At 42.5% G+C, this 23,159-nt stretch overlaps 14 non-coding genes across 14 annotated transcripts; all 14 read right to left on the minus strand.

Annotated features, from left to right (window-relative positions):
• Nucleotides 1-348: 348 nt before the first annotated feature.
• LOC134307270 (U1 spliceosomal RNA) lies at nucleotides 349-512 on the minus strand. Its single transcript, XR_010009796.1, has one exon. It is a non-coding gene; the product is annotated as a U1 spliceosomal RNA (small nuclear RNA).
• Nucleotides 513-2,996: 2,484 nt separating this feature from the next.
• LOC134307266 (U1 spliceosomal RNA) lies at nucleotides 2,997-3,160 on the minus strand. Its single transcript, XR_010009791.1, has one exon. It is a non-coding gene; the product is annotated as a U1 spliceosomal RNA (small nuclear RNA).
• A 1,221-nt stretch (nucleotides 3,161-4,381) lies between these two features.
• Nucleotides 4,382-4,545, minus strand: LOC134307280 (U1 spliceosomal RNA). Its single transcript, XR_010009805.1, has one exon. It is a non-coding gene; the product is annotated as a U1 spliceosomal RNA (small nuclear RNA).
• Nucleotides 4,546-5,778: 1,233 nt separating this feature from the next.
• Nucleotides 5,779-5,942, minus strand: LOC134307277 (U1 spliceosomal RNA). Its single transcript, XR_010009802.1, has one exon. It is a non-coding gene; the product is annotated as a U1 spliceosomal RNA (small nuclear RNA).
• A 1,580-nt stretch (nucleotides 5,943-7,522) lies between these two features.
• On the minus strand, nucleotides 7,523-7,686 carry LOC134307271 (U1 spliceosomal RNA). The gene has a single exon (XR_010009797.1). It is a non-coding gene; the product is annotated as a U1 spliceosomal RNA (small nuclear RNA).
• Nucleotides 7,687-10,170: 2,484 nt separating this feature from the next.
• On the minus strand, nucleotides 10,171-10,334 carry LOC134307275 (U1 spliceosomal RNA). The gene has a single exon (XR_010009801.1). It is a non-coding gene; the product is annotated as a U1 spliceosomal RNA (small nuclear RNA).
• A 1,222-nt stretch (nucleotides 10,335-11,556) lies between these two features.
• On the minus strand, nucleotides 11,557-11,720 carry LOC134307285 (U1 spliceosomal RNA). Its single transcript, XR_010009810.1, has one exon. It is a non-coding gene; the product is annotated as a U1 spliceosomal RNA (small nuclear RNA).
• A 1,234-nt stretch (nucleotides 11,721-12,954) lies between these two features.
• Nucleotides 12,955-13,118, minus strand: LOC134307291 (U1 spliceosomal RNA). The gene has a single exon (XR_010009816.1). It is a non-coding gene; the product is annotated as a U1 spliceosomal RNA (small nuclear RNA).
• A 2,482-nt stretch (nucleotides 13,119-15,600) lies between these two features.
• On the minus strand, nucleotides 15,601-15,764 carry LOC134307267 (U1 spliceosomal RNA). The gene has a single exon (XR_010009792.1). It is a non-coding gene; the product is annotated as a U1 spliceosomal RNA (small nuclear RNA).
• A 1,223-nt stretch (nucleotides 15,765-16,987) lies between these two features.
• Nucleotides 16,988-17,151, minus strand: LOC134307286 (U1 spliceosomal RNA). Its single transcript, XR_010009811.1, has one exon. It is a non-coding gene; the product is annotated as a U1 spliceosomal RNA (small nuclear RNA).
• Nucleotides 17,152-18,384: 1,233 nt separating this feature from the next.
• On the minus strand, nucleotides 18,385-18,548 carry LOC134307274 (U1 spliceosomal RNA). The gene has a single exon (XR_010009800.1). It is a non-coding gene; the product is annotated as a U1 spliceosomal RNA (small nuclear RNA).
• Nucleotides 18,549-19,775: 1,227 nt separating this feature from the next.
• Nucleotides 19,776-19,939, minus strand: LOC134307287 (U1 spliceosomal RNA). Its single transcript, XR_010009812.1, has one exon. It is a non-coding gene; the product is annotated as a U1 spliceosomal RNA (small nuclear RNA).
• Nucleotides 19,940-21,172: 1,233 nt separating this feature from the next.
• Nucleotides 21,173-21,336, minus strand: LOC134307261 (U1 spliceosomal RNA). The gene has a single exon (XR_010009787.1). It is a non-coding gene; the product is annotated as a U1 spliceosomal RNA (small nuclear RNA).
• A 1,580-nt stretch (nucleotides 21,337-22,916) lies between these two features.
• On the minus strand, nucleotides 22,917-23,080 carry LOC134307273 (U1 spliceosomal RNA). Its single transcript, XR_010009799.1, has one exon. It is a non-coding gene; the product is annotated as a U1 spliceosomal RNA (small nuclear RNA).
• Between the last annotated feature and the right edge of the window lie 79 nt (nucleotides 23,081-23,159).

Genomic DNA, 23,159 nt, shown 5'->3' on the forward strand with positions numbered 1-23,159 from the left:
TCCCCCACTAACTTTATATATAAGTTAAATATCCTACTGTGTTTTTTCATTTTTTATTTTATTAATAATTTTGGCGATGGGTGCCCTTTTTTTGGCTTGAGCACCTGCCCCCAAAAATGTCTGTGCACGTGCCTGGCCCAGTGCTAAAGCTGATTTAAAATACCGGTCTCTTTAACGTTTGTATCAACAAGCTTTTTATGTAAACGCTGCCTTTCCAAAAATAGCTCTGGACGACCACTTTTATACCAACGCAAAAATGCCACAAATCCGTTCTCCTGATCCGAGCTGCACATCGAACAACGACGGTCGGCTAAAATCTGCAAACTCTATTTTTGCCACCACAGAAATCAGGGGAGAGCGCGAACGCAGTCCCCCACTATCAGAAATTATGCAGTCGAGATTCCCACATTTGGGGAATTCGCAGCAGTCAGCACAACCAGAGTGCAATGGCTGAGCCTCGCCCTGGGTGAACCACCTTCTTGATCATGGTCTCGCCCCTGCCAGGTAAGTATGAGGTGTAGAAGCACCGCCGAACAGAGACACCGAATCACACACCGTTCAAACTCACGGTGAGCTCCACTCGTCTACTCATCACACCAGCACAAACCTCACCGAACGCAAACGCCGCTATTCTGCAACATCAAAACGACCACGCCGACATTTGCCTGAAAATAAGAAAAAAAAACCAAAAAAAAAACCACTTGGTTCAACCAAAACAGAAGAAAAAAATGATCATTTCAAATTGATCTACAAAAAAGAAAAGAAAAAACACTGTAAAAATCCACCTGACAAGCATGCCCTTTACAGGTTTGGCATAGCTCAATCATGAAACGGTCAAATTAGCCTAAAAAATAGTGCAAACGGCTAATTATGTGCCCAGTGCTAAAGCTGATCTAAAATACCGGTCTCTTTAACGTTTGTATCAACAAGCTTTTTATGTAAACGCTGCCTATCCAAAAATAGCTCTGGACGACCACTTTTTTTCCAAGGCAAAAACGCCACAAATCCGTTCTATCCGAGCTTCAAATCGAAATACGACGAATCAGAACGAAAATCATACAGAACAAGAAAAAAATGAATACGGTCTCGCTCAATTTTACAAGCTCTTGCTTTGCCACCACAGAAATCAAGGGAAAGCGCGAACGCGGTCCCTCATTATCAGAAATTAGCGTTCTATTTCACGTTTGTATCAACAAGCTTTTAATGCAAACGCTGCCTATCCAAAAATAGCTCTGAACTACCACTTTTTGCCCCACGAATCCGTCCAATTGATCGGAACTGCACGCAAAAGAACAACGAATCAGAATGAAAATCATACAGAACAAGAAACTAATTGAATACGGTCGGCTAAAATCTACAAGCTCTATCTTTGCCACCACAGAAATCAGGGAAGAGCGCGAACGCAGTCCCCCACTAACTTTATATATAAGTTAAATATCCTACTGTGTTTTTTCATTTTTTATTTTATTAATAATTTTGGCGATGGGTGCCCTTTTTTTGGCTTGAGCACCTGCCCCCAAAAATGTCTGTGCACGTGCCTGGCCCAGTGCTAAAGCTGATTTAAAATACCGGTCTCTTTAACGTTTGTATCAACAAGCTTTTTATGTAAACGCTGCCTTTCCAAAAATAGCTCTGGACGACCACTTTTGTCCCAACGCAAAAATGCCTGATCCGAGCTGCACATCGAACAAAATCTACAAACTCTATTTTTGCCACCACAGAAATCAGGGGAGAGCGCGAACGCAGTCCCCCACTAACTTTATATATAAGTTAAATATCCTACTGTGTTTTTTCATTTTTTATTTTATTAATAATTTTGGCGATGGGTGCCCTTTTTTTGGCTTGAGCACCTGCCCCCAAAAATGTCTGTGCACGTGCCTGGCCCAGTGCTAAAGCTGATTTAAAATACCGGTCTCTTTAACGTTTGTATCAACAAGCTTTTTATGTAAGCTGCCTTTTATGTTATGCTGCCTTTCCAAAAATAGCTCTGGACGACCACTTTTGTCCCAACGCAAAAATGCCACAAATCCGTTCTCCTGATCCGAGCTGCACATCGAAAAACGACGGTCGGCTAAAACCTACAAACTCTATTTTTGCCACCACAGAAATCAGGGGAGAGCGCGAACGCGGTCCCTCATTATCAGAAATTAGCGTTCTATTTCACGTTTGTATCAACAAGCTTTTTATGTAAACGCTGCCTATCCAAAAATAGCTCTGAACGACCACTTTTTTCCCCACGAATGCGTCCAATTGATCGGAACTGCACGCAAAAGAACAACGAATCAGAATGAAAATCATACAGAACAAGAAACTAATTGAATACGGTCGGCTAAAATCTACAAGCTCTATCTTTGCCACCACAGAAATCAGGGGAGAGCGCGAACGCAGTCCCCCACTAACTTTATATATAAGTTAAATATCCTACTGTGTTTTTTCAATTTTTATTTCATTAATAATTTTGGCGATGGGTGCTCTTTATTTGGCTTGAGCACCTGCCCCCAAAAATGTCTGTGCACGTGCCTGGCCCAGTGCTAAAGCTGATTTAAAATACCGGTCTCTTTAGTCAAGAAACTAATTGAATACGGTCGGCTAAAATCTACAAGCTCTATCTTTGCCACCACAGAAATAAGGGGAGAGCGCGAACGCAGTCCCCCACTAACTTTATATATAAGTTAAATATCCTACTGTGTTTTTTCATTTTTTATTTTATTAATAATTTTGGCGATGGGTGCCCTTTTTTTGGCTTGAGCACCTGCCCCCAAAAATGTCTGTGCACGTGCCTGGCCCAGTGCTAAAGCTGATTTAAAATACCGGTCTCTTTAACGTTTGTATCAACAAGCTTTTTATGTAAACGCTGCCTTTCCAAAAATAGCTCTGGACGACCACTTTTGTCCCAACGCAAAAATGCCACAAATCCGTTCTCCTGATCCGAGCAGCACATCGAACAACGACGGTCGGCTAAAATCTGCAAACTCTATTTTTGCCACCACAGAAATCAGGGGAGAGCGCGAACGCAGTCCCCCACAATCAGAAATTATGCAGTCGAGATTCCCACATTTGGGGAATTCGCAGCGGTCAGCACAACCGGAGTGCAATGGCTGAGCCTCGCCCTGGGTGAACCACCTTCTTGATCATGGTCTCGCCCCTGCCAGGTAAGTATGAGGTGTAGAGGCACCGCCGAACAGAGACACCGAATCACACACCGTTCAAACTCACGGTGAGCTCCACTCGTCTACTCATCACACCAGCACAAACCTCACCGAACGCAAACGCCGCTATTCTGCAACATCAAAACGACCACGCCGACATTTGCCTGAAAATAAGAAAAAAAAAAAAAAAAAAACACTTGGTTCAACCAAAACAGAAGAAAAAAATGATCATTTCAAATTGATCTACAAAAAAGAAAAGAAAAAAACACTGTAAAAATCCACCTGACAAGCATGCCCTTTACAGGTTTGGCATAGCTCAATCATGAAACGGTCAAATTAGCCTAAGAAATAGTGCAAACGGCTAATTATGTGCCCAGTGCTAAAGCTGATCTAAAATACCGGTCTCTTTAACGTTTGTATCAACAAGCTTTTTATGTAAACGCTGCCTATCCAAAAATAGCTCTGGACGACCACTTTTTTTCCAAGGCAAAAACGCCACAAATCCGTTCTATCCGAGCTTCAAATCGAAATACGACGAATCAGAACGAAAATCATACAGAACAAGAAAAAAATGAATACGGTCTCGCTCAATTTTACAAGCTCTTGCTTTGCCACCACAGAAATCAAGGGAAAGCGCGAACGCGGTCCCTCATTATCAGAAATTAGCGTTCTATTTCACGTTTGTATCAACAAGCTTTTTATGCAAACGCTGCCTATCCAAAAATAGCTCTGAACTACCACTTTTTGCCCCACGAATCCGTCCAATTGATCGGAACTGCACGCAAAAGAACAACGAATCAGAATGAAAATCATACAGAACAAGAAACTAATTGAATACGGTCGGCTAAAATCTACAAGCTCGAACGCAGTCCCCCACTAACTTTATATATAAGTTAAATATCCTACTGTGTTTTTTCATTTTTTATTTTATTAATAATTTTGGCGATGAGTGCCCTTTTTTTGGCTTGAGCACCTGCCCCCAAAAATGTCTGTGCACGTGCCTGGCCCAGTGCTAAAGCTGATTTAAAATACCGGTCTCTTTAACGTTTGTATCAACAAGCTTTTTATGTAAGCTGCCTTTTATGTTATGCTGCCTTTCCAAAAATAGCTCTGGACGACCACTTTTGTCCCAACGCAAAAATGCCACAAATCCGTTCTCCTGATCCGAGCTGCACATCGAACAACGACGGTCGGCTAAAATCTACAAACTCTATTTTTGCCACCACAGAAATCAGGGAAGAGCGCGAACGCAGTCCCCCACTATCAGAAATTATGCAGTCGAGATTCCCACATTTGGGGAATTCGCAGCGGTCAGCACAACCGGAGTGCAATGGCTGAGCCTCGCCCTGGGTGAACCACCTTCTTGATCATGGTCTCGCTCCTGCCAGGTAAGTATGAGGTGTAGAGGCACCGCCGAACAGAGACACCGAATCACACACCGTTCAAACTCACGGTGAGCTCCACTCGTCTACTCATCACACCAGCACAAAACGCCGCTATTCTGCAACATCAAAACGACCACGCCGACATTTGACTGAAAATAAGAAAAAAAAACCACTTGGTTCAACCAAAACAGAAGAAAAAAATGATCATTTCAAATTGATCTACAAAAAAGAAAAAAGAAAACACTGTAAAAATCCACCTGACAAGCATGCCCTTTACATGTTTGGCATAGCTCAATCATGAAACGGTCAAATTAGCCTAAGAAATAGTGCAAACGGCTAATTATGTGCCCAGTGCTAAAGCTGATCTAAAATACCGGTCTCTTTAACGTTTGTATCAACAAGCTTTTTATGTAAACGCTGCCTATCCAAAAACAGCTCTGGACGACCACTTTTTTTCCAAGGCAAAAACGCCACAAATCCGTTCTTGATCCGAGCTGCAAATCGAAATACGACGAATCAGAATGAAAATCATACAGAACAAGAAACAAAATGAATACGGTCTCGCTCAATTTTACAAGCTCTTGCTTTGCCACCACAGAAATCAAGGGAAAGCGCGAACGCGGTCCCTCATTATCAGAAATTAGCGTTCTATTTCACGTTTGTATCAACAAGCTTTTTATGTAAACGCTGCCTATCCAAAAATAGCTCTGAACGACCACTTTTTTCCCCACGAATCCGTCCAATTGATAGGAACTGCACGCAAAAGAACAACGAATCAGAATGAAAATCATACAGAACAAGAAACTAATTGAATACGGTCGGCTAAAATCTACAAGCTCTATCTTTGCCACCACAGAAATCAGGGGAGAGCGCGAACGCAGTCCCCCACTAACTTTATATATAAGTTAAATATCCTACTGTGTTTTTTCATTTTTTATTTTATTAATAATTTTGGCGATGGGTGCCCTTTTTTTGGCTTGAGCACCTGCCCCCAAAAATGTCTGTGCACGTGCCTGGCCCAGTGCTAAAGCTGATTTAAAATACCGGTCTCTTTAACGTTTGTATCAACAAGCTTTCTATGTAAGCTGCCTTTTATGTTATGCTGCCTTTCCAAAAATAGCTCTGGACGACCACTTTTGTCCCAACGCAAAAATGCCACAAATCCGTTCTCCTGATCCGAGCTGCACATCGAACAACGACGGTCGGCTAAAACCTACAAACTCTATTTTTGCCACCACAGAAATCAGGGGAGAGCGCGAACGCAGTCCCCCACTATCAGAAATTATGCAGTCGAGATTCCCACATTTGGGGAATTCGCAGCGGTCAGCACAACCGGAGTGCAATGGCTGAGTCTCGCCCTGGGTGAACCACCTTCTTGATCATGGTCTCGCCCCTGCCAGGTAAGTATGAGGTGTAGAGGCACCGCCGAACAGAGACACCGAATCACACACCGTTCAAACTCACGGTGAGCTCCACTCGTCTACTCATCACACCAGCACAAACCTCACCGAACGCAAACGCCGCTATTCTGCAACATCAAAACGACCACGCCGACATGTGCCTGAAAATAAGAAAAAAAACAGAAAAAAAAACACTTGGTTCAACCAAAACAGAAGAAAAAAATGATCATTTCAAATTGATCTACAAAAAAGAAAAGAAAAAACACTGTAAAAATCCACCTGACAAGCATGCCCTTTACAGGTTTGGCATAGCTCAATCATGAAACGGTCAAATTAGCCTAAGAAATAGTGCAAACGGCTAATTATGTGCCCAGTGCTAAAGCTGATCTAAAATACCGGTCTCTTTAACGTTTGTATCAACAAGCTTTTTATGTAAACGCTGCCTATCCAAAAATAGCTCTGGACGACCACTTTTTTTCCAAGGCAAAAACGCCACAAATCCGTTCTATCCGAGCTTCAAATCGAAATACGACGAATCAGAACGAAAATCATACAGAACAAGAAAAAAATGAATACGGTCTCGCTCAATTTTACAAGCTCTTGCTTTGCCACCACAGAAATCAAGGGAAAGCGCGAACGCGGTCCCTCATTATCAGAAATTAGCGTTCTATTTCACGTTTGTATCAACAAGCTTTTTATGCAAACGCTGCCTATCCAAAAATAGCTCTGAACTACCACTTTTTGCCCCACGAATCCGTCCAATTGATCGGAACTGCACGCAAAAGAACAACGAATCAGAATGAAAATCATACAGAACAAGAAACTAATTGAATACGGTCGGCTAAAATCTACAAGCTCTATCTTTGCCACCACAGAAATCAGGGAAGAGCGCGAACGCAGTCCCCCACTAACTTTATATATAAGTTAAATATCCTACTGTGTTTTTTCATTTTTTATTTTATTAATAATTTTGGCGATGGGTGCCCTTTTTTTGGCTTGAGCACCTGCCCCCAAAAATGTCTGTGCACGTGCCTGGCCCAGTGCTAAAGCTGATTTAAAATACCGGTCTCTTTAACGTTTGTATCAACAAGCTTTTTATGTAAACGCTGCCTTTCCAAAAATAGCTCTGGACGACCACTTTTGTCCCAACGCAAAAATGCCTGATCCGAGCTGCACATCGAACAAAATCTACAAACTCTATTTTTGCCACCACAGAAATCAGGGGAGAGCGCGAACGCAGTCCCCCACTAACTTTATATATAAGTTAAATATCCTACTGTGTTTTTTCATTTTTTATTTTATTAATAATTTTGGCGATGGGTGCCCTTTTTTTGGCTTGAGCACCTGCCCCCAAAAATGTCTGTGCACGTGCCTGGCCCAGTGCTAAAGCTGATTTAAAATACCGGTCTCTTTAACGTTTGTATCAACAAGCTTTTTATGTAAACGCTGCCTTTCCAAAAATAGCTCTGGACGACCACTTTTATACCAACGCAAAAATGCCACAAATCCGTTCTCCTGATCCGAGCTGCACATCGAACAACGACGGTCGGCTAAAATCTGCAAACTCTATTTTTGCCACCACAGAAATCAGGGGAGAGCGCGAACGCAGTCCCCCACTATCAGAAATTATGCAGTCGAGATTCCCACATTTGGGGAATTCGCAGCAGTCAGCACAACCAGAGTGCAATGGCTGAGCCTCGCCCTGGGTGAACCACCTTCTTGATCATGGTCTCGCCCCTGCCAGGTAAGTATGAGGTGTAGAAGCACCGCCGAACAGAGACACCGAATCACACACCGTTCAAACTCACGGTGAGCTCCACTCGTCTACTCATCACACCAGCACAAACCTCACCGAACGCAAACGCCGCTATTCTGCAACATCAAAACGACCACGCCGACATTTGCCTGAAAATAAGAAAAAAAAAACAAAAAAAAAACCACTTGGTTCAACCAAAACAGAAGAAAAAAATGATCATTTCAAATTGATCTACAAAAAAGAAAAGAAAAAACACTGTAAAAATCCACCTGACAAGCATGCCCTTTACAGGTTTGGCATAGCTCAATCATGAAACGGTCAAATTAGCCTAAAAAATAGTGCAAACGGCTAATTATGTGCCCAGTGCTAAAGCTGATCTAAAATACCGGTCTCTTTAACGTTTGTATCAACAAGCTTTTTATGTAAACGCTGCCTATCCAAAAATAGCTCTGGACGACCACTTTTTTTCCAAGGCAAAAACGCCACAAATCCGTTCTATCCGAGCTTCAAATCGAAATACGACGAATCAGAACGAAAATCATACAGAACAAGAAAAAAATGAATACGGTCTCGCTCAATTTTACAAGCTCTTGCTTTGCCACCACAGAAATCAAGGGAAAGCGCGAACGCGGTCCCTCATTATCAGAAATTAGCGTTCTATTTCACGTTTGTATCAACAAGCTTTTAATGCAAACGCTGCCTATCCAAAAATAGCTCTGAACTACCACTTTTTGCCCCACGAATCCGTCCAATTGATCGGAACTGCACGCAAAAGAACAACGAATCAGAATGAAAATCATACAGAACAAGAAACTAATTGAATACGGTCGGCTAAAATCTACAAGCTCTATCTTTGCCACCACAGAAATCAGGGAAGAGCGCGAACGCAGTCCCCCACTAACTTTATATATAAGTTAAATATCCTACTGTGTTTTTTCATTTTTTATTTTATTAATAATTTTGGCGATGGGTGCCCTTTTTTTGGCTTGAGCACCTGCCCCCAAAAATGTCTGTGCACGTGCCTGGCCCAGTGCTAAAGCTGATTTAAAATACCGGTCTCTTTAACGTTTGTATCAACAAGCTTTTTATGTAAACGCTGCCTTTCCAAAAATAGCTCTGGACGACCACTTTTGTCCCAACGCAAAAATGCCTGATCCGAGCTGCACATCGAACAAAATCTACAAACTCTATTTTTGCCACCACAGAAATCAGGGGAGAGCGCGAACGCAGTCCCCCACTAACTTTATATATAAGTTAAATATCCTACTGTGTTTTTTCATTTTTTATTTTATTAATAATTTTGGCGATGGGTGCCCTTTTTTTGGCTTGAGCACCTGCCCCCAAAAATGTCTGTGCACGTGCCTGGCCCAGTGCTAAAGCTGATTTAAAATACCGGTCTCTTTAACGTTTGTATCAACAAGCTTTTTATGTAAGCTGCCTTTTATGTTATGCTGCCTTTCCAAAAATAGCTCTGGACGACCACTTTTGTCCCAACGCAAAAATGCCACAAATCCGTTCTCCTGATCCGAGCTGCACATCGAACAACGACGGTCGGCTAAAACCTACAAACTCTATTTTTGCCACCACAGAAATCAGGGGAGAGCGCGAACGCGGTCCCTCATTATCAGAAATTAGCGTTCTATTTCACGTTTGTATCAACAAGCTTTTTATGTAAACGCTGCCTATCCAAAAATAGCTCTGAACGACCACTTTTTTCCCCACGAATGCGTCCAATTGATCGGAACTGCACGCAAAAGAACAACGAATCAGAATGAAAATCATACAGAACAAGAAACTAATTGAATACGGTCGGCTAAAATCTACAAGCTCTATCTTTGCCACCACAGAAATCAGGGGAGAGCGCGAACGCAGTCCCCCACTAACTTTATATATAAGTTAAATATCCTACTGTGTTTTTTCAATTTTTATTTCATTAATAATTTTGGCGATGGGTGCTCTTTATTTGGCTTGAGCACCTGCCCCCAAAAATGTCTGTGCACGTGCCTGGCCCAGTGCTAAAGCTGATTTAAAATACCGGTCTCTTTAGTCAAGAAACTAATTGAATACGGTCGGCTAAAATCTACAAGCTCTATCTTTGCCACCACAGAAATAAGGGGAGAGCGCGAACGCAGTCCCCCACTAACTTTATATATAAGTTAAATATCCTACTGTGTTTTTTCATTTTTTATTTTATTAATAATTTTGGCGATGGGTGCCCTTTTTTTGGCTTGAGCACCTGCCCCCAAAAATGTCTGTGCACGTGCCTGGCCCAGTGCTAAAGCTGATTTAAAATACCGGTCTCTTTAACGTTTGTATCAACAAGCTTTTTATGTAAACGCTGCCTTTCCAAAAATAGCTCTGGACGACCACTTTTGTCCCAACGCAAAAATGCCACAAATCCGTTCTCCTGATCCGAGCAGCACATCGAACAACGACGGTCGGCTAAAATCTGCAAACTCTATTTTTGCCACCACAGAAATCAGGGGAGAGCGCGAACGCAGTCCCCCACAATCAGAAATGATGCAGTCGAGATTCCCACATTTGGGGAATTCGCAGCGGTCAGCACAACCGGAGTGCAATGGCTGAGCCTCGCCCTGGGTGAACCACCTTCTTGATCATGGTCTCGCCCCTGCCAGGTAAGTATGAGGTGTAGAGGCACCGCCGAACAGAGACACCGAATCACACACCGTTCAAACTCACGGTGAGCTCCACTCGTCTACTCATCACACCAGCACAAACCTCACCGAACGCAAACGCCGCTATTCTGCAACATCAAAACGACCACGCCGACATTTGCCTGAAAATAAGAAAAAAAAACAAAAAAAAAACACTTGGTTCAACCAAAACAGAAGAAAAAAATGATCATTTCAAATTGATCTACAAAAAAGAAAAGAAAAAAACACTGTAAAAATCCACCTGACAAGCATGCCCTTTACAGGTTTGGCATAGCTCAATCATGAAACGGTCAAATTAGCCTAAGAAATAGTGCAAACGGCTAATTATGTGCCCAGTGCTAAAGCTGATCTAAAATACCGGTCTCTTTAACGTTTGTATCAACAAGCTTTTTATGTAAACGCTGCCTATCCAAAAATAGCTCTGGACGACCACTTTTTTTCCAAGGCAAAAACGCCACAAATCCGTTCTATCCGAGCTTCAAATCGAAATACGACGAATCAGAACGAAAATCATACAGAACAAGAAAAAAATGAATACGGTCTCGCTCAATTTTACAAGCTCTTGCTTTGCCACCACAGAAATCAAGGGAAAGCGCGAACGCGGTCCCTCATTATCAGAAATTAGCGTTCTATTTCACGTTTGTATCAACAAGCTTTTTATGCAAACGCTGCCTATCCAAAAATAGCTCTGAACTACCACTTTTTGCCCCACGAATCCGTCCAATTGATCGGAACTGCACGCAAAAGAACAACGAATCAGAATGAAAATCATACAGAACAAGAAACTAATTGAATACGGTCGGCTAAAATCTACAAGCTCGAACGCAGTCCCCCACTAACTTTATATATAAGTTAAATATCCTACTGTGTTTTTTCATTTTTTATTTTATTAATAATTTTGGCGATGAGTGCCCTTTTTTTGGCTTGAGCACCTGCCCCCAAAAATGTCTGTGCACGTGCCTGGCCCAGTGCTAAAGCTGATTTAAAATACCGGTCTCTTTAACGTTTGTATCAACAAGCTTTTTATGTAAGCTGCCTTTTATGTTATGCTGCCTTTCCAAAAATAGCTCTGGACGACCACTTTTGTCCCAACGCAAAAATGCCACAAATCCGTTCTCCTGATCCGAGCTGCACATCGAACAACGACGGTCGGCTAAAATCTACAAACTCTATTTTTGCCACCACAGAAATCAGGGGAGAGCGCGAACGCAGTCCCCCACTATCAGAAATGATGCAGTCGAGATTCCCACATTTGGGGAATTCGCAGCGGTCAGCACAACCGGAGTGCAATGGCTGAGCCTCGCCCTGGGTGAACCACCTTCTTGATCATGGTCTCGCTCCTGCCAGGTAAGTATGAGGTGTAGAGGCACCGCCGAACAGAGACACCGAATCACACACCGTTCAAACTCACGGTGAGCTCCACTCGTCTACTCATCACACCAGCACAAAACGCCGCTATTCTGCAACATCAAAACGACCACGCCGACATTTGCCTGAAAATAAGAAAAAAAAACCACTTGGTTCAACCAAAACAGAAGAAAAAAAATGATCATTTCAAATTGATCTACAAAAAAGAAAAAAGAAAACACTGTAAAAATCCACCTGACAAGCATGCCCTTTACATGTTTGGCATAGCTCAATCATGAAACGGTCAAATTAGCCTAAGAAATAGTGCAAACGGCTAATTATGTGCCCAGTGCTAAAGCTGATCTAAAATACCGGTCTCTTTAACGTTTGTATCAACAAGCTTTTTATGTAAACGCTGCCTATCCAAAAACAGCTCTGGACGACCACTTTTTTTCCAAGGCAAAAACGCCACAAATCCGTTCTTGATCCGAGCTGCAAATCGAAATACGACGAATCAGAATGAAAATCATACAGAACAAGAAACAAAATGAATACGGTCTCGCTCAATTTTACAAGCTCTTGCTTTGCCACCACAGAAATCAAGGGAAAGCGCGAACGCGGTCCCTCATTATCAGAAATTAGCGTTCTATTTCACGTTTGTATCAACAAGCTTTTTATGTAAACGCTGCCTATCCAAAAATAGCTCTGAACGACCACTTTTTTCCCCACGAATCCGTCCAATTGATAGGAACTGCACGCAAAAGAACAACGAATCAGAATGAAAATCATACAGAACAAGAAACTAATTGAATACGGTCGGCTAAAATCTACAAGCTCTATCTTTGCCACCACAGAAATCAGGGGAGAGCGCGAACGCAGTCCCCCACTAACTTTATATATAAGTTAAATATCCTACTGTGTTTTTTCATTTTTTATTTTATTAATAATTTTGGCGATGGGTGCCCTTTTTTTGGCTTGAGCACCTGCCCCCAAAAATGTCTGTGCACGTGCCTGGCCCAGTGCTAAAGCTGATTTAAAATACCGGTCTCTTTAACGTTTGTATCAACAAGCTTTCTATGTAAGCTGCCTTTTATGTTATGCTGCCTTTCCAAAAATAGCTCTGGACGACCACTTTTGTCCCAACGCAAAAATGCCACAAATCCGTTCTCCTGATCCGAGCTGCACATCGAACAACGACGGTCGGCTAAAACCTACAAACTCTATTTTTGCCACCACAGAAATCAGGGGAGAGCGCGAACGCAGTCCCCCACTATCAGAAATTATGCAGTCGAGATTCCCACATTTGGGGAATTCGCAGCGGTCAGCACAACCGGAGTGCAATGGCTGAGCCTCGCCCTGGGTGAACCACCTTCTTGATCATGGTCTCGCCCCTGCCAGGTAAGTATGAGGTGTAGAGGCACCGCCGAACAGAGACACCGAATCACACACCGTTCAAACTCACGGTGAGCTCCACTCGTCTACTCATCACACCAGCACAAACCTCACCGAACGCAAACGCCGCTATTCTGCAACATCAAAACGACCACGCCGACATGTGCCTGAAAATAAGAAAAAAAAAAGAAAAAAAAACACTTGGTTCAACCAAAACAGAAGAAAAAAATGATCATTTCAAATTGATCTACAAAAAAGAAAAGAAAAAACACTGTAAAAATCCACCTGACAAGCATGCCCTTTACAGGTTTGGCATAGCTCAATCATGAAACGGTCAAATTAGCCTAAGAAATAGTGCAAACGGCTAATTATGTGCCCAGTGCTAAAGCTGATCTAAAATACCGGTCTCTTTAACGTTTGTATCAACAAGCTTTTTATGTAAACGCTGCCTATCCAAAAATAGCTCTGGACGACCACTTTTTTTCCAAGGCAAAAACGCCACAAATCCGTTCTATCCGAGCTTCAAATCGAAATACGACGAATCAGAACGAAAATCATACAGAACAAGAAAAAAATGAATACGGTCTCGCTCAATTTTACAAGCTCTTGCTTTGCCACCACAGAAATCAAGGGAAAGCGCGAACGCGGTCCCTCATTATCAGAAATTAGCGTTCTATTTCACGTTTGTATCAACAAGCTTTTTATGCAAACGCTGCCTATCCAAAAATAGCTCTGAACTACCACTTTTTGCCCCACGAATCCGTCCAATTGATCGGAACTGCACGCAAAAGAACAACGAATCAGAATGAAAATCATACAGAACAAGAAACTAATTGAATACGGTCGGCTAAAATCTACAAGCTCTATCTTTGCCACCACAGAAATCAGGGAAGAGCGCGAACGCAGTCCCCCACTAACTTTATATATAAGTTAAATATCCTACTGTGTTTTTTCATTTTTTATTTTATTAATAATTTTGGCGATGGGTGCCCTTTTTTTGGCTTGAGCACCTGCCCCCAAAAATGTCTGTGCACGTGCCTGGCCCAGTGCTAAAGCTGATTTAAAATACCGGTCTCTTTAACGTTTGTATCAACAAGCTTTTTATGTAAACGCTGCCTTTCCAAAAATAGCTCTGGACGACCACTTTTGTCCCAACGCAAAAATGCCTGATCCGAGCTGCACATCGAACAAAATCTACAAACTCTATTTTTGCCACCACAGAAATCAGGGGAGAGCGCGAACGCAGTCCCCCACTAACTTTATATATAAGTTAAATATCCTACTGTGTTTTTTCATTTTTTATTTTATTAATAATTTTGGCGATGGGTGCCCTTTTTTTGGCTTGAGCACCTGCCCCCAAAAATGTCTGTGCACGTGCCTGGCCCAGTGCTAAAGCTGATTTAAAATACCGGTCTCTTTAACGTTTGTATCAACAAGCTTTTTATGTAAGCTGCCTTTTATGTTATGCTGCCTTTCCAAAAATAGCTCTGGACGACCACTTTTGTCCCAACGCAAAAATGCCACAAATCCGTTCTCCTGATCCGAGCTGCACATCGAACAACGACGGTCGGCTAAAACCTACAAACTCTATTTTTGCCACCACAGAAATCAGGGGAGAGCGCGAACGCGGTCCCTCATTATCAGAAATTAGCGTTCTATTTCACGTTTGTATCAACAAGCTTTTTATGTAAACGCTGCCTATCCAAAAATAGCTCTGAACGACCACTTTTTTCCCCACGAATGCGTCCAATTGATCGGAACTGCACGCAAAAGAACAACGAATCAGAATGAAAATCATACAGAACAAGAAACTAATTGAATACGGTCGGCTAAAATCTACAAGCTCTATCTTTGCCACCACAGAAATCAGGGGAGAGCGCGAACGCAGTCCCCCACTAACTTTATATATAAGTTAAATATCCTACTGTGTTTTTTCAATTTTTATTTCATTAATAATTTTGGCGATGGGTGCTCTTTATTTGGCTTGAGCACCTGCCCCCAAAAATGTCTGTGCACGTGCCTGGCCCAGTGCTAAAGCTGATTTAAAATACCGGTCTCTTTAGTCAAGAAACTAATTGAATACGGTCGGCTAAAATCTACAAGCTCTATCTTTGCCACCACAGAAATCAGGGGAGAGCGCGAACGCAGTCCCCCACTAACTTTATATATAAGTTAAATATCCTACTGTGTTTTTTCATTTTTTATTTCATTAATAATTTTGGCGATGGGTGCCCTTTTTTTGGCTTGAGCACCTGCCCCCAAAAATGTCTGTGCACGTGCCTGGCCCAGTGCTAAAGCTGATTTAAAATACCGGTCTCTTTAACGTTTGTATCAACAAGCTTTTTATGTAAACGCTGCCTTTCCAAAAATAGCTCTGGACGACCACTTTTGTCCCAACGCAAAAATGCCACAAATCCGTTCTCCTGATCCGAGCAGCACATCGAACAACGACGGTCGGCTAAAATCTGCAAACTCTATTTTTGCCACCACAGAAATCAGGGGAGAGCGCGAACGCAGTCCCCCACAATCAGAAATTATGCAGTCGAGATTCCCACATTTGGGGAATTCGCAGCGGTCAGCACAACCGGAGTGCAATGGCTGAGCCTCGCCCTGGGTGAACCACCTTCTTGATCATGGTCTCGCCCCTGCCAGGTAAGTATGAGGTGTAGAGGCACCGCCGAACAGAGACACCGAATCACACACCGTTCAAACTCACGGTGAGCTCCACTCGTCTACTCATCACACCAGCACAAACCTCACCGAACGCAAACGCCGCTATTCTGCAACATCAAAACGACCACGCCGACATTTGCCTGAAAATAAGAAAAAAAAAAAAAGAAAAAAACACTTGGTTCAACCAAAACAGAAGAAAAAAATGATCATTTCAAATTGATCTACAAAAAAGAAAAGAAAAAAACACTGTAAAAATCCACCTGACAAGCATGCCCTTTACAGGTTTGGCATAGCTCAATCATGAAACGGTCAAATTAGCCTAAGAAATAGTGCAAACGGCTAATTATGTGCCCAGTGCTAAAGCTGATCTAAAATACCGGTCTCTTTAACGTTTGTATCAACAAGCTTTTTATGTAAACGCTGCCTATCCAAAAATAGCTCTGGACGACCACTTTTTTTCCAAGGCAAAAACGCCACAAATCCGTTCTATCCGAGCTTCAAATCGAAATACGACGAATCAGAACGAAAATCATACAGAACAAGAAAAAAATGAATACGGTCTCGCTCAATTTTACAAGCTCTTGCTTTGCCACCACAGAAATCAAGGGAAAGCGCGAACGCGGTCCCTCATTATCAGAAATTAGCGTTCTATTTCACGTTTGTATCAACAAGCTTTTTATGCAAACGCTGCCTATCCAAAAATAGCTCTGAACTACCACTTTTTGCCCCACGAATCCGTCCAATTGATCGGAACTGCACGCAAAAGAACAACGAATCAGAATGAAAATCATACAGAACAAGAAACTAATTGAATACGGTCGGCTAAAATCTACAAGCTCGAACGCAGTCCCCCACTAACTTTATATATAAGTTAAATATCCTACTGTGTTTTTTCATTTTTTATTTTATTAATAATTTTGGCGATGAGTGCCCTTTTTTTGGCTTGAGCACCTGCCCCCAAAAATGTCTGTGCACGTGCCTGGCCCAGTGCTAAAGCTGATTTAAAATACCGGTCTCTTTAACGTTTGTATCAACAAGCTTTTTATGTAAGCTGCCTTTTATGTTATGCTGCCTTTCCAAAAATAGCTCTGGACGACCACTTTTGTCCCAACGCAAAAATGCCACAAATCCGTTCTCCTGATCCGAGCTGCACATCGAACAACGACGGTCGGCTAAAATCTACAAACTCTATTTTTGCCACCACAGAAATCAGGGGAGAGCGCGAACGCAGTCCCCCACTATCAGAAATGATGCAGTCGAGATTCCCACATTTGGGGAATTCGCAGCGGTCAGCACAACCGGAGTGCAATGGCTGAGCCTCGCCCTGGGTGAACCACCTTCTTGATCATGGTCTCGCTCCTGCCAGGTAAGTATGAGGTGTAGAGGCACCGCCGAACAGAGACACCGAATCACACACCGTTCAAACTCACGGTGAGCTCCACTCGTCTACTCATCACACCAGCACAAAACGCCGCTATTCTGCAACATCAAAACGACCACGCCGACATTTGCCTGAAAATAAGAAAAAAAAACCACTTGGTTCAACCAAAACAGAAGAAAAAAATGATCATTTCAAATTGATCTACAAAAAAGAAAAAAGAAAACACTGTAAAAATCCACCTGACAAGCATGCCCTTTACATGTTTGGCATAGCTCAATCATGAAACGGTCAAATTAGCCTAAGAAATAGTGCAAACGGCTAATTATGTGCCCAGTGCTAAAGCTGATCTAAAATACCGGTCTCTTTAACGTTTGTATCAACAAGCTTTTTATGTAAACGCTGCCTATCCAAAAACAGCTCTGGACGACCACTTTTTTTCCAAGGCAAAAACGCCACAAATCCGTTCTTGATCCGAGCTGCAAATCGAAATACGACGAATCAGAATGAAAATCATACAGAACAAGAAACAAAATGAATACGGTCTCGCTCAATTTTACAAGCTCTTGCTTTGCCACCACAGAAATCAAGGGAAAGCGCGAACGCGGTCCCTCATTATCAGAAATTAGCGTTCTATTTCACGTTTGTATCAACAAGCTTTTTATGTAAACGCTGCCTATCCAAAAATAGCTCTGAACGACCACTTTTTTCCCCACGAATCCGTCCAATTGATAGGAACTGCACGCAAAAGAACAACGAATCAGAATGAAAATCATACAGAACAAGAAACTAATTGAATACGGTCGGCTAAAATCTACAAGCTCTATCTTTGCCACCACAGAAATCAGGGGAGAGCGCGAACGCAGTCCCCCACTAACTTTATATATAAGTTAAATATCCTACTGTGTTTTTTCATTTTTTATTTTATTAATAATTTTGGCGATGGGTGCCCTTTTTTTGGCTTGAGCACCTGCCCCCAAAAATGTCTGTGCACGTGCCTGGCCCAGTGCTAAAGCTGATTTAAAATACCGGTCTCTTTAACGTTTGTATCAACAAGCTTTCTATGTAAGCTGCCTTTTATGTTATGCTGCCTTTCCAAAAATAGCTCTGGACGACCACTTTTGTCCCAACGCAAAAATGCCACAAATCCGTTCTCCTGATCCGAGCTGCACATCGAACAACGACGGTCGGCTAAAACCTACAAACTCTATTTTTGCCACCACAGAAATCAGGGGAGAGCGCGAACGCAGTCCCCCACTATCAGAAATTATGCAGTCGAGATTCCCACATTTGGGGAATTCGCAGCGGTCAGCACAACCGGAGTGCAATAGCTGAGCCTCGCCCTGGGTGAACCACCTTCTTGATCATGGTCTCGCCCCTGCCAGGTAAGTATGAGGTGTAGAGGCACCGCCGAACAGAGACACCGAATCACACACCGTTCAAACTCACGGTGAGCTCCACTCGTCTACTCATCACACCAGCACAAACCTCACCGAACGCAAACGCCGCTATTCTGCAACATCAAAACGACCACGCCGACATTTGCCTGAAAATAAGAAAAAAAAAAAAAAGAAAAAAAAAACACTTGGTTCAACCAAAACAGAAGAAAAAAATGATCATTTCAAATTGATCTACAAAAAAGAAAAGAAAAAAACACTGTAAAAATCCACCTGACAAGCATGCCCTTTACAGGTTTGGCATAGCTCAATCATGAAACGGTCAAATTAGCCTAAGAAATAGTGCAAACGGCTAATTATGTGCCCAGTGCTAAAGCTGATCTAAAATACCGGTCTCTTTAACGTTTGTATCAACAAGCTTTTTATGTAAACGCTGCCTATCCAAAAATAGCTCTGGACGACCACTTTTTTTCCAAGGCAAAAACGCCACAAATCCGTTCTATCCGAGCTTCAAATCGAAATACGACGAATCAGAACGAAAATCATACAGAACAAGAAAAAAATGAATACGGTCTCGCTCAATTTTACAAGCTCTTGCTTTGCCACCACAGAAATCAAGGGAAAGCGCGAACGCGGTCCCTCATTATCAGAAATTAGCGTTCTATTTCACGTTTGTATCAACAAGCTTTTTATGCAAACGCTGCCTATCCAAAAATAGCTCTGAACTACCACTTTTTGCCCCACGAATCCGTCCAATTGATCGGAACTGCACGCAAAAGAACAACGAATCAGAATGAAAATCATACAGAACAAGAAACTAATTGAATACGGTCGGCTAAAATCTACAAGCTCGAACGCAGTCCCCCACTAACTTTATATATAAGTTAAATATCCTACTGTGTTTTTTCATTTTTTATTTTATTAATAATTTTGGCGATGAGTGCCCTTTTTTTGGCTTGAGCACCTGCCCCCAAAAATGTCTGTGCACGTGCCTGGCCCAGTGCTAAAGCTGATTTAAAATACCGGTCTCTTTAACGTTTGTATCAACAAGCTTTTTATGTAAGCTGCCTTTTATGTTATGCTGCCTTTCCAAAAATAGCTCTGGACGACCACTTTTGTCCCAACGCAAAAATGCCACAAATCCGTTCTCCTGATCCGAGCTGCACATCGAACAACGACGGTCGGCTAAAATCTACAAACTCTATTTTTGCCACCACAGAAATCAGGGGAGAGCGCGAACGCAGTCCCCCACTATCAGAAATGATGCAGTCGAGATTCCCACATTTGGGGAATTCGCAGCGGTCAGCACAACCGGAGTGCAATGGCTGAGCCTCGCCCTGGGTGAACCACCTTCTTGATCATGGTCTCGCTCCTGCCAGGTAAGTATGAGGTGTAGAGGCACCGCCGAACAGAGACACCGAATCACACACCGTTCAAACTCACGGTGAGCTCCACTCGTCTACTCATCACACCAGCACAAAACGCCGCTATTCTGCAACATCAAAACGACCACGCCGACATTTGCCTGAAAATAAGAAAAAAAAACCACTTGGTTCAACCAAAACAGAAGAAAAAAATGATCATTTCAAATTGATCTACAAAAAAGAAAAAAGAAAACACTGTAAAAATCCACCTGACAAGCATGCCCTTTACATGTTTGGCATAGCTCAATCATGAAACGGTCAAATTAGCCTAAGAAATAGTGCAAACGGCTAATTATGTGCCCAGTGCTAAAGCTGATCTAAAATACCGGTCTCTTTAACGTTTGTATCAACAAGCTTTTTATGTAAACGCTGCCTATCCAAAAACAGCTCTGGACGACCACTTTTTTTCCAAGGCAAAAACGCCACAAATCCGTTCTTGATCCGAGCTGCAAATCGAAATACGACGAATCAGAATGAAAATCATACAGAACAAGAAACAAAATGAATACGGTCTCGCTCAATTTTACAAGCTCTTGCTTTGCCACCACAGAAATCAAGGGAAAGCGCGAACGCGGTCCCTCATTATCAGAAATTAGCGTTCTATTTCACGTTTGTATCAACAAGCTTTTTATGTAAACGCTGCCTATCCAAAAATAGCTCTGAACGACCACTTTTTTCCCCACGAATCCGTCCAATTGATAGGAACTGCACGCAAAAGAACAACGAATCAGAATGAAAATCATACAGAACAAGAAACTAATTGAATACGGTCGGCTAAAATCTACAAGCTCTATCTTTGCCACCACAGAAATCAGGGGAGAGCGCGAACGCAGTCCCCCACTAACTTTATATATAAGTTAAATATCCTACTGTGTTTTTTCATTTTTTATTTTATTAATAATTTTGGCGATGGGTGCCCTTTTTTTGGCTTGAGCACCTGCCCCCAAAAATGTCTGTGCACGTGCCTGGCCCAGTGCTAAAGCTGATTTAAAATACCGGTCTCTTTAACGTTTGTATCAACAAGCTTTCTATGTAAGCTGCCTTTTATGTTATGCTGCCTTTCCAAAAATAGCTCTGGACGACCACTTTTGTCCCAACGCAAAAATGCCACAAATCCGTTCTCCTGATCCGAGCTGCACATCGAACAACGACGGTCGGCTAAAACCTACAAACTCTATTTTTGCCACCACAGAAATCAGGGGAGAGCGCGAACGCAGTCCCCCACTATCAGAAATTATGCAGTCGAGATTCCCACATTTGGGGAATTCGCAGCGGTCAGCACAACCGGAGTGCAATGGCTGAGCCTCGCCCTGGGTGAACCACCTTCTTGATCATGGTCTCGCCCCTGCCAGGTAAGTATGAGGTGTAGAGGCACCGCCGAACAGAGACACCGAATCACACACCGTTCAAACTCACGGTGAGCTCCACTCGTCTACTCATCACACCAGCACAAACCTCACCGAACGCAAACGCCGCTATTCTGCAACATCAAAACGACCACGCCGACATTTGCCTGAAAATAAGAAAAAAAAAAGAAAAAAAAACACTTGGTTCAACCAAAACAGAAGAAAAAAATGATCATTTCAAATTGATCTACAAAAAAGAAAAGAAAAAACACTGTAAAAATCCACCTGACAAGCATGCCCTTTACAGGTTTGGCATAGCTCAATCATGAAACGGTCAAATTAGCCTAAGAAATAGTGCAAACGGCTAATTATGTGCCCAGTGCTAAAGCTGATCTAAAATACCGGTCTCTTTAACGTTTGTATCAACAAGCTTTTTATGTAAACGCTGCCTATCCAAAAATAGCTCTGGACGACCACTTTTTTTCCAAGGCAAAAACGCCACAAATCCGTTCTATCCGAGCTTCAAATCGAAATACGACGAATCAGAACGAAAATCATACAGAACAAGAAAAAAATGAATACGGTCTCGCTCAATTTTACAAGCTCTTGCTTTGCCACCACAGAAATCAAGGGAAAGCGCGAACGCGGTCCCTCATTATCAGAAATTAGCGTTCTATTTCACGTTTGTATCAACAAGCTTTTTATGCAAACGCTGCCTATCCAAAAATAGCTCTGAACTACCACTTTTTGCCCCACGAATCCGTCCAATTGATCGGAACTGCACGCAAAAGAACAACGAATCAGAATGAAAATCATACAGAACAAGAAACTAATTGAATACGGTCGGCTAAAATCTACAAGCTCTATCTTTGCCACCACAGAAATCAGGGAAGAGCGCGAACGCAGTCCCCCACTAACTTTATATATAAGTTAAATATCCTACTGTGTTTTTTCATTTTTTATTTTATTAATAATTTTGGCGATGGGTGCCCTTTTTTTGGCTTGAGCACCTGCCCCCAAAAATGTCTGTGCACGTGCCTGGCCCAGTGCTAAAGCTGATTTAAAATACCGGTCTCTTTAACGTTTGTATCAACAAGCTTTTTATGTAAACGCTGCCTTTCCAAAAATAGCTCTGGACGACCACTTTTGTCCCAACGCAAAAATGCCTGATCCGAGCTGCACATCGAACAAAATCTACAAACTCTATTTTTGCCACCACAGAAATCAGGGGAGAGCGCGAACGCAGTCCCCCACTAACTTTATATATAAGTTAAATATCCTACTGTGTTTTTTCATTTTTTATTTTATTAATAATTTTGGCGATGGGTGCCCTTTTTTTGGCTTGAGCACCTGCCCCCAAAAATGTCTGTGCACGTGCCTGGCCCAGTGCTAAAGCTGATTTAAAATACCGGTCTCTTTAACGTTTGTATCAACAAGCTTTTTATGTAAACGCTGCCTTTCCAAAAATAGCTCTGGACGACCACTTTTATACCAACGCAAAAATGCCACAAATCCGTTCTCCTGATCCGAGCTGCACATCGAACAACGACGGTCGGCTAAAATCTGCAAACTCTATTTTTGCCACCACAGAAATCAGGGGAGAGCGCGAACGCAGTCCCCCACTATCAGAAATTATGCAGTCGAGATTCCCACATTTGGGGAATTCGCAGCAGTCAGCACAACCAGAGTGCAATGGCTGAGCCTCGCCCTGGGTGAACCACCTTCTTGATCATGGTCTCGCCCCTGCCAGGTAAGTATGAGGTGTAGAAGCACCGCCGAACAGAGACACCGAATCACACACCGTTCAAACTCACGGTGAGCTCCACTCGTCTACTCA

Source organism: Trichomycterus rosablanca, unplaced genomic scaffold (genome assembly GCF_030014385.1).
Source record: "Trichomycterus rosablanca isolate fTriRos1 unplaced genomic scaffold, fTriRos1.hap1 scaffold_263, whole genome shotgun sequence".
NCBI lineage: Eukaryota > Metazoa > Chordata > Actinopteri > Siluriformes > Trichomycteridae > Trichomycterus > Trichomycterus rosablanca.